An 8960-nucleotide genomic window follows, 5' to 3' on the forward strand; every position below is an offset into this window, starting at 1 on the left:
CAGGTCTGCCAATGTGGTTCTCCAGCAAGGGTGTCAGATCATGAGAGCAACACAGAAGCTGCCAGTATCCTTAAAGGCAAGTGTTGAGGTTTATGTAGCATCACTGCTACCATAGTTCGCATTCTATAGTTGGAATAGGATAGTTGGGTCATAGGACAACCCATATTCAAGGTAAATAGAAGCAGACCATCTTTTGATGGGAGAAGTGTCATTATTTATAGTCATCTTTACTCAATCATTGTTGTCTACAGAGGAAGAGAAATGGGAGCAGCGTTCGAAGATAAAAGGAAATATGTACATTAAATAAAAGAAGGTCTGGGAAAATAGCAGTGATAATGTGCCATGTACTGAGAGGAATGTATCTGATATCTTAAAAATCAGATTCAGATTTTAAAGGATGAAGAATCCCATGCTAAGCCTGCCTCTAGTCTAATTGTTTCCTAGGGACCATTCTTTATTGCCAAAACATGACCAATATATCCATGGTAATCATAATACATGCTTTAGCAGGGATAGTATTGTTTAGCATAACAAAATCCCCTTACACCTTCCAGATTGGAGCAGATATTGCAAAATCTTAATTTATGTTAAATCTGTGTGGTGTTTATATAAGTATATCCAATATTTTAATAGTTTCTGTGAATTAAAAATATTTCATAATTTAAAAAAATTAACATCTACCATTACTGATTAGTCATCTAGGTAAAAATTAAGTACCAACATTTTGAGAGCATAATCAACACCAAAATTCTGAAGGAAAAATGGTTAATCTAATTTAAACCACCTCCAAAACTAAACAGAGACACAGCCATATTTTGTAAACAAAAGCAATTTGCACACTCATTTTCCTTGGCTTACCATGGAGTACAAACACATACCATTGTGGGGGATATTTTGTTTTAAGAAATAAAACAACATCATTTTCTTAGAGGAATATGACAGTTTATAGGTAGAACTCTATAAAATTGAGTATTCATTCATTGCTGGATTCAGAATTCTGTGTTTAAGAAATTATAACAAATGTCTAAGGAAGACATTTCTACAATAGACATTTTTACACCAATTTGCATATAATGTATTCAATACCTGTTATACTCAAGGCAATTAATACCTGTTATACTCAAGGCAATTCAAAAAGCTTCTGGAATCTGGAATCAACTAACGATGTGATAGCAACAATAAGATAGGGGTTTACTTCCCTTCTCCAAGTTTTACAGCAGGGGTGGGACTACAAATCTCCTAAGGTCTTTTCCACAAAAGTTTCATCTCAAATAAAAAGTCCTGGCAGAACAAACAATAAAATTAAAGCTGGCGTATGACAGAGCCATCAGCAGATCATCAAGTAATAAATATAGTTCCCAGAGGAGGGTGGCATCGAAGCAGGATACTGAAAGCTGGAACGAAGCAGAAAGAGGGGGGTGAGAACTGGCCTAGAATTTAATGAACGGTATATGAGTAGGTACAGAGATAAGGAAAAGCCCTTATAAAATTATATAAACATTATGAGAAAAGCTAAAGAAACAAGAACAAAGAGTCGCCCAGATCAGTCAGTACACCAATTTTGAGCAGTCAGAGGTTGCAACTGGTGGCTGAATTCTAGCCTCGGGTTTGGTTTGGCAAGCAGAGTAGTTTTCAAATATTTGTCAGTTGCCCACATTTAAAAAAAAAAAATGGAGACTTTCCCTAGCTCTCAAAGTATCTGACAACATTGGCCCTCATTCACACAGGGCAAATATCGGCTGGAACCAAGTAGATCCGTTTCCTGTTGGAAGAAGCGTTCACTCTGCAGTTATCCACCATTCCCACTACTTCTATTACGTTTGACAAGTTTTACTCAGTTACCTATATTCCCCACCTAGCCCTGTTGCCATTTCAACATAAGCCACAGAATAGGTCAATTTTTAAGAAGTCACAGATATCACAATGGCCAGGCAATGAAATTTGAATTTTATCGTATCAGATTTTACCATATGCAGTTTTTGACAAGTGGTTGATGTTTTTGAAATGCATTTTTTAATATTAAAAATAGTTCTAGTTAAAATCAAAGAAAGGTGTCCTCAGGAATGGGGAAAAGGTAGAATTATAAGACAAGAAGGAAGCTGATTTTAGATGGACATTGCTTTCTGAGAGGTGGGCGCAGAATATTTAAAAAAAATAGAGCAGTAAAAGAAAGCAAATGCTGGCCAAGTTCTGGGGAGGCTGAGGGGAGGAAATGTAAGGTAAATCAGGGCGTTCCTGTTCTGCAGGTCAGTCTCTCAGGTCATAGTTATCTCCAGGAGTAGCTCTTTTCTGGTACAAAAGAGGAAAATTTATACTTTATTTTTAGGCAGTTAGGGGGGAAAGTAGAGTTTTTCCTGCATTTGTGGTTTTGAATGGTCTTTAATTCAAAATAATTCTTCTGCCCAAGTGGCATGTTTGGGGTGGTATATTTGGGTACTCTTCTAAGTATTGATGCTCCCCCTCACCCATAGCTAGTGTTCTTTAAAATGAGGGAAGTAGGTTGAAATTGGGGGTGATTACTGGATATTCATCCTCCCTACTGGACAAACAATGCAAAAGGCATTTCTACTGATAAATGCAAAGCATCCTTTTCATTGGTAAAAGCACTGTTTGTTTACTTGTTTGTTTTAATAAATAAAGGGGCTGAGTTTTGTTTGCTAAAACATAAGGTAATTAATTATCATGCCTTGAATGTTGCAATTTTAAAACTCTATTTTCCTCTCTGCATGTATTCCACATTAGGGATAACTCTCTTTGATTGATGAAAACCCAATTATCCTATTCAGAAACCTGTTTATCAAGATTACTAACATAAAATGTTATTTTAAATTCAGCCTACTTTCATTCTGAGCCTGCTGCATCTGAATGTTAAAGGACTTCATTGAGTCCTCCAAATAACTTTGCTTCAGTAATGCGTTGATGACAGCTATTTGCTGGCTCAAATTTAAATTTTCTTTGCCTGGGCTATTTAAATTATAATTGGCACTGACAGCCAGTGGTCACAAAGAGACCTAGTTACACAATGTGTATTCTTAGCAACAGAAAAATAATGAGAGAAAAATCACTATAGCAGAAACACCAGAGAGCAGACTTAATATGGCCTGATGACCATCTAGAGAATATGTATTTAATATGACTAAAATCATACCCGGTCTCAGTAGCAATATTCATCAATCTCATTACTCCTATTAAGAAGACAGTTAAAAACTGCAATAATTATAGCAACCTCTGAAGTGCTATTCTCTTTTGTGATTGAGGCAGGACAGTAAGAAGCTAGGAAAATTCCTTGGCAAGTGGATGCGGAAACTGAGACAGATAGTTAAAGGCTGAGCAATTTACCGCCAGATAATAAATCACAAGGCCTTACCTTCCCTAACCAAGGACAGTAGGAGCAAATGGTTTACACATTCCAGCTAAAATTCCCACCTTTAGAAAACAGATAAAAACTAGGTGTATATCCTTGCTTTCTTTCTTGCTCTAAGGGTTTCTTCGGGACTTGCAACCAGGGAAGCATCAGGCAGTGGCAACTTGTCCTAGGCTAACCCCCTGAACCTCTCTCCAAAAGCCCTCTTTTGCTTCTGTAACTTATTTCCCCGAGTCCACACAGCCCAGCTGGCTCACTGCGTCTGCCTCTATGACTTTCTTTCTAAAGGGCCAAGGCCACTCTACATTGGCTCACTCCTGTTTTTATGATCTGGCCTCTTCTATCTTCAGCTCTATCTTTGTTTCACTGTCCCAGCTTTAATTAATGTACTCTCAAAATCACCTAGACTCATGTTGTGAAATCACTCCAGCATGAAGACAAGAACCCACACATTCCCGACCGTGCCGTGGCAGACCTGCCTCGGTTCCAGTCCCTTTACAGACACGATGATCTAAATATGATTTATTGCCTTTGTTTTTATTTATATGGTTTTTGCCAATACTCATTAAGCACCTATACTACTCTGAATATTTTACATAAACTTTCAATATTGCAATAAAAACTGACAAATTTTCTGTTTTCTTTTTCTTTGCCACGTACATTTATATTATACCAGTGGTCATTTTAGCACTCCTTATTAAGATGCAGTTTGATATATCAAATCAGCTTTGTAGAATCAAAATTGCTCCATTCACTTTCAAGTGACTTGGCTAAATTTAATGAACACAAGATATATATAAAAGTCCTTTATCTGTTATAAAAATTAAAAAAAGATGAATTGAATTCTGAAGACCTGTGTTTGGACCACAGTTATGCCTGCTTATAAAAAACTAGTAAACAACTCCACCTCTTTCATAGAAGGGTGCCAGAATATGTCACCCCAAGCTATGCCACTTTTGGCATATGGATTGTTTTTGAACTAATAGTAATTAGGAACTACCAGATGCAGGAAGACTTCTAAAAACCAGCCATAAGTTTTCCTTCTGTAAAGGAAATTCACACTTACAGAGGAAATTTCCATTTGTTAAAGTGTCTCCCTTCTTCTCATGTATAAGAAAGGAATACTCTTAACTCTTATTAACAGAGAAGGCGCCAACTTACATCTGCAAAACAAACCATACTAAACAGTCCTTGTTCACTGGACTTTCCCGGTCACCTTCCCATCACTTCCCTCCTCCTCCCAGAAGCCCCACGACCCTTCTGCTTTGCTTAGCCTACATTAGCCCAAGTTCTAAGCAACCCTTTATGTTATTCATTGCTGCGTGCTGCAATGGTTTGTGCAATATATCTGTTAATGAACTTATGTTTCTTTTTCTCTTGTTAATCTGGTTTTTGAAAACCTAATTTACAGGTTCCCAGTCAAAGAACCTGCATTGGGTAGAAGAAAAAGATAGGTTTTTCCCTTCCCTTACACATGTTCCTAGTTGCTAAAACACACCTCCCTCCAATATTTGTCCATGCCTTCATCTACCCCAGATGCCAAGTCACACATCGATCCCAGTGAGGATTGACTTATTCATATTTGGATTCAGGGTTAAGACAGATATACTTCAACAGAATAAACCTTGCAAGCTCCTTATAGTCAGGGAACAGATCTTTATTTGCACTTTAAAATGCCTGGCCCAATGGAATAAATACCCATGAATACCTGGTAGCAGTTACCTGAAACATGACTGTAGGATGCATCAGTTCATAAGAATTATGGAAATGATTACAATAATATTTTACAACTAATTAATTTTTCTATTAGTTAAATAAATTCTGTTGAGAGACATGGGTGTTTCTAAGATCAATTTCTTATAAAGTGAGATGATACTAAAGATTTTTTTTTAAATACAGGCCTAGTTACAAAGCCATTTCAGGGGGAGAGAAGAAGTTAGGTATGTCTGAAGACACCAGATAGGAGGCCAGTGCAGAAGGCCAGGGCTAAGGATTCAGTACTAAATTGCTTCGTGGTTCTTGGAAATAAAAGAAAAAGCTTGAGAGAAAGGCATACCACAGGTCACCAGCAGACATGAAGCTATAGACTGACTATCAAAGGAAGATGAATTCCTCTTTTGGGGTAAAATGATATGTGAGTTTATCTTACTGTGTTTCCTTTGGTTACCATTTTCAAGAACCTAAGATCTGCTGGTATTGCACATGTGAATGTGGTCTTTGAATTCTGTCTTCCTACGAGGTTTTAAGTGAACATGACACTATTTTGACATTAAAAGTTCACTCCCTCCTAATAATATAGTATTACTACATTTTGCTTTTGTTAATGTACAGTTATGTGAAATGTATAAGGGATATGGTTTAATAACTGTAGTATTTTCTATTTTAATATTTTGTTGTAGGCAAAATGAGCAAAACAGCAGTAGAATAGCTTATGTGTAGATATATTCCAAAATGTTAAGTAAATAAATAATCTCAATATAATAAGAAACAAAAAAAACATAACTTTTAGAAGTCTGGGAATACACCCAAAGAGATAATTGTCTATTTTAACTGCCAATGTTAGTGATTATATAGTTAAAAAAATTTTCAAGGAATATATCACACAAAAATGTTATTCCTTCCATCTTTCTCCTTTTGTAGGCCAAGACTTTAAAATGAACCATCCACTCTGAATTACAGGCTAGGCTTTATTGCGTTTAATTCCATTTTGATGGTGTAATATTTGGGAAAAGTAGAAAGGACAATAGATAAAGCAAAGAAAGATGAAAGAAAAGTATGCTTCCCTGCTATCTGCTTTGGACTAAGATCTTATTAGAGGTTACTTATAATTAAATTGGATCAGAGCCTTTAGTTTAAGAAAAATATGGAAATTTTTAAGATAGATTTGAATTTGATAATTTTTTTAAAATCCTGACTTCCCTTGTCTAAAATCTTGTCCTCACTCACCTTTCTCCATCGCACTCGCACACACACGAGCCCCAGGTGACTGAATCTTGGTTTGTCTTTCATTATGCATTTTTAATCGGCTTTTATCTTGCTGAAATATAAGTACTTTGTTTTCAAAGACATGGCAGAGCTCATGTCCTGTTTAAAAGAAAATCTCATAGGATCACACTCAAGCATTACTCAGGGGAGTAATGTCACAGCAGAAATGATATTCTCACATCCAAGAATTGCCTTCAACCAACTTATGCTCAGTCTCATCTGTAATCACTTAAGTCACAAGCATTACACCCCGGCCCCTCCTCTATCTCCTCATGATTTTACGTAGCAAAAGCAGCCTGTTTTCAGGGCAAGGGCTCCTGTGTAGGGTTTCCTAGTTAGCACATGCCTCTGAGAGTATTTCATTCATAAAATGATGAAAATACTGGAGTGCGTCATTCATGGCCATGAAATTTTACTCTATCTGTGCAGAAGGAAAAAAACAAAATCTGGCTTGTTCATTCATTTAAGATTCGGGGGGCCCTTCCTATGTGTCAGGTAGTATGGCAGGTAAATGAGGAGAAAATGCGCAGAGTAATGTCTGCAAACCAATAGGTCTGGGATTAAGTCTTGGTTCTGATATTTATTAGCTGAGTGTGTGATAAAGAGCTTGGCTGACCTTTTTTTCTGGTTCCTCAGAGGTAGCCTCTAAGCCCTTGACATTTCTTGAGTGACGGATAGCACTGTCTTCTTTCTGCATGGTGGGCCCTTGGGACCACACCTGGATAGTGTATGCTAACAAGGGCCCCTAGAGAGTGTGTGCTAATGAGATGTCCCGGGATGGGGGCTGACCATGCCGAAACCAACCATGTGATTGGAGAGTGGAGGCCTTGAGCCACTGTGATATCAGCCTGGCAATGGGGGAGCGGGGACGCTGGATGCGGAGTTTAACCATCTGGACAAGGATTTATTGCTGCCAGGAGGGTAAAGCATCTCTGGGGACTCAGAAGCTTCACATCTGGATCCTTCTCTGTCCCACATTCTACCACAGGCATCTGTTTTCATGTGTGTCATTTGTTTGTAATACACGGGTATCTGAGTGTAATAGGTTTCAGTGATTTCTGTGAGTCTTTCTAGAAAATTACAGAAACTGAGAGTGGTTTGGGGAAATGGATAAAATTGTAGTTGGCGTCAGGAGTCTTGAGAAGACTTGGAAGTCTGAGGCCCCAAGTTTGGCTAGCTCCTTTGGCACATTACTTATCTTGTTTAGGTCTTAGCTCCATAACTTCAAACTTGGTAAAATATTAGTACTTAAATTTCTGGGTGGTTGTGAAGGTAAAATAGTTCCATACAGTATTTATCATATTTTTTTGCACATAATAGGTGCTCACTTAGGAATTTAAAAAACTTAGCCTAACACATTATTTTATGAATAAAAGACTTTGTAAAAACAAAACAAAACAAAACTTTCTTATAGCACAAAAGCAAAGGATGTAAAAATTTTCATGCAGCAGGCCTTTGATGTCCCTCAGAACTCAGTCCCATCTGTAACAGCTCATCACTGGGGTCAGTGACTCAAACATCATTAGAAGTCTTAGGCCTATGACTAATGCTTTCATCTTAATCTTTGAGAACATTTTTAAAATGCATGAGAACTGCAGGACAGAGCTCTGTTACAAATATCTAAGATTTAAGACAAAGGTAAACTACTCTGGAAAACAGTAGCTGAGAAACCACACTGGCAGAACAGGAAACTCAGTGGCTCAGACAGGCTGTCCTTATCACTGCCAGCTCTGTGGCCCTGAACGCGGCCTTGGCCACCTAAAAATGCAGCTGTGATCCCATTATCAGAGCTGACATGAATATTAAATGAAGTGGTACCTACAAAACAGCATCAGAAATTCCGTATTTTATTTAATATATGTAATCATTGATTTGGACACAACATAATAGTCTAAGATGGAGGTAAAAACACTTTTGAGCAGTGAGATAAAAACCCAATCGCATGACTCAATAAGGGTAAGAGATTTGGCTAAAATAAAGTTGGTATTAAGAAATAAGTTCTCATCCAGGATGGGGCAAAAGTAGGTTTATTGTTGTGAGTGTGCAAATCAGAGTTTATTCTTGTGTTAGTATTTATTAATTAGTACATTATTTTCCATATGAAGGACTATCAACCTATTTGTAATTACAAATACAGGCTATAGGCCAAATATGCACACAAGTATGTTCTGATTAGTCTGCAGAATTTTAAAAAGTCCTTTTTAATTTGGGGTCCATTTGCCCCATCAGTTGGAAATAAATGGAGTCATGTCCCCTCCAGCTTTCTACTGTTCTCTCTCAGGTCCCGTTTCTTCATTTATATCAGCAACCTAGTGCCTATAGGCAAGGGAGCCTCTGACTCACTTCATGGAGCTGAGTAGCTTCTAGAATCTGGGTGTTGGTGAATGGTGAAAACCAGGGGCTGGATGTGAGCGAGGACAGGAGACCAAAGGTCTTTGCTAAGAACCAAATGACTCACAGGTCAGCCCACAGCACAGCAGGCAGGAGAAGGAACTAGAGCTCACGCTCCTAGACGGCCTTGCGACATGATGCCTTGTGGCTGTTGGCGCAGATCTCCTGTTGTATCTGCAGAGCAGCCCCATAGCTGTGAGCACAGCCTCCCTGCCGCCCC

The sequence above is a fragment of the Myotis davidii genome, unplaced genomic scaffold (genome assembly GCF_000327345.1).
Source record: "Myotis davidii unplaced genomic scaffold, ASM32734v1 scaffold438, whole genome shotgun sequence".
Lineage (NCBI taxonomy): Eukaryota > Metazoa > Chordata > Mammalia > Chiroptera > Vespertilionidae > Myotis > Myotis davidii.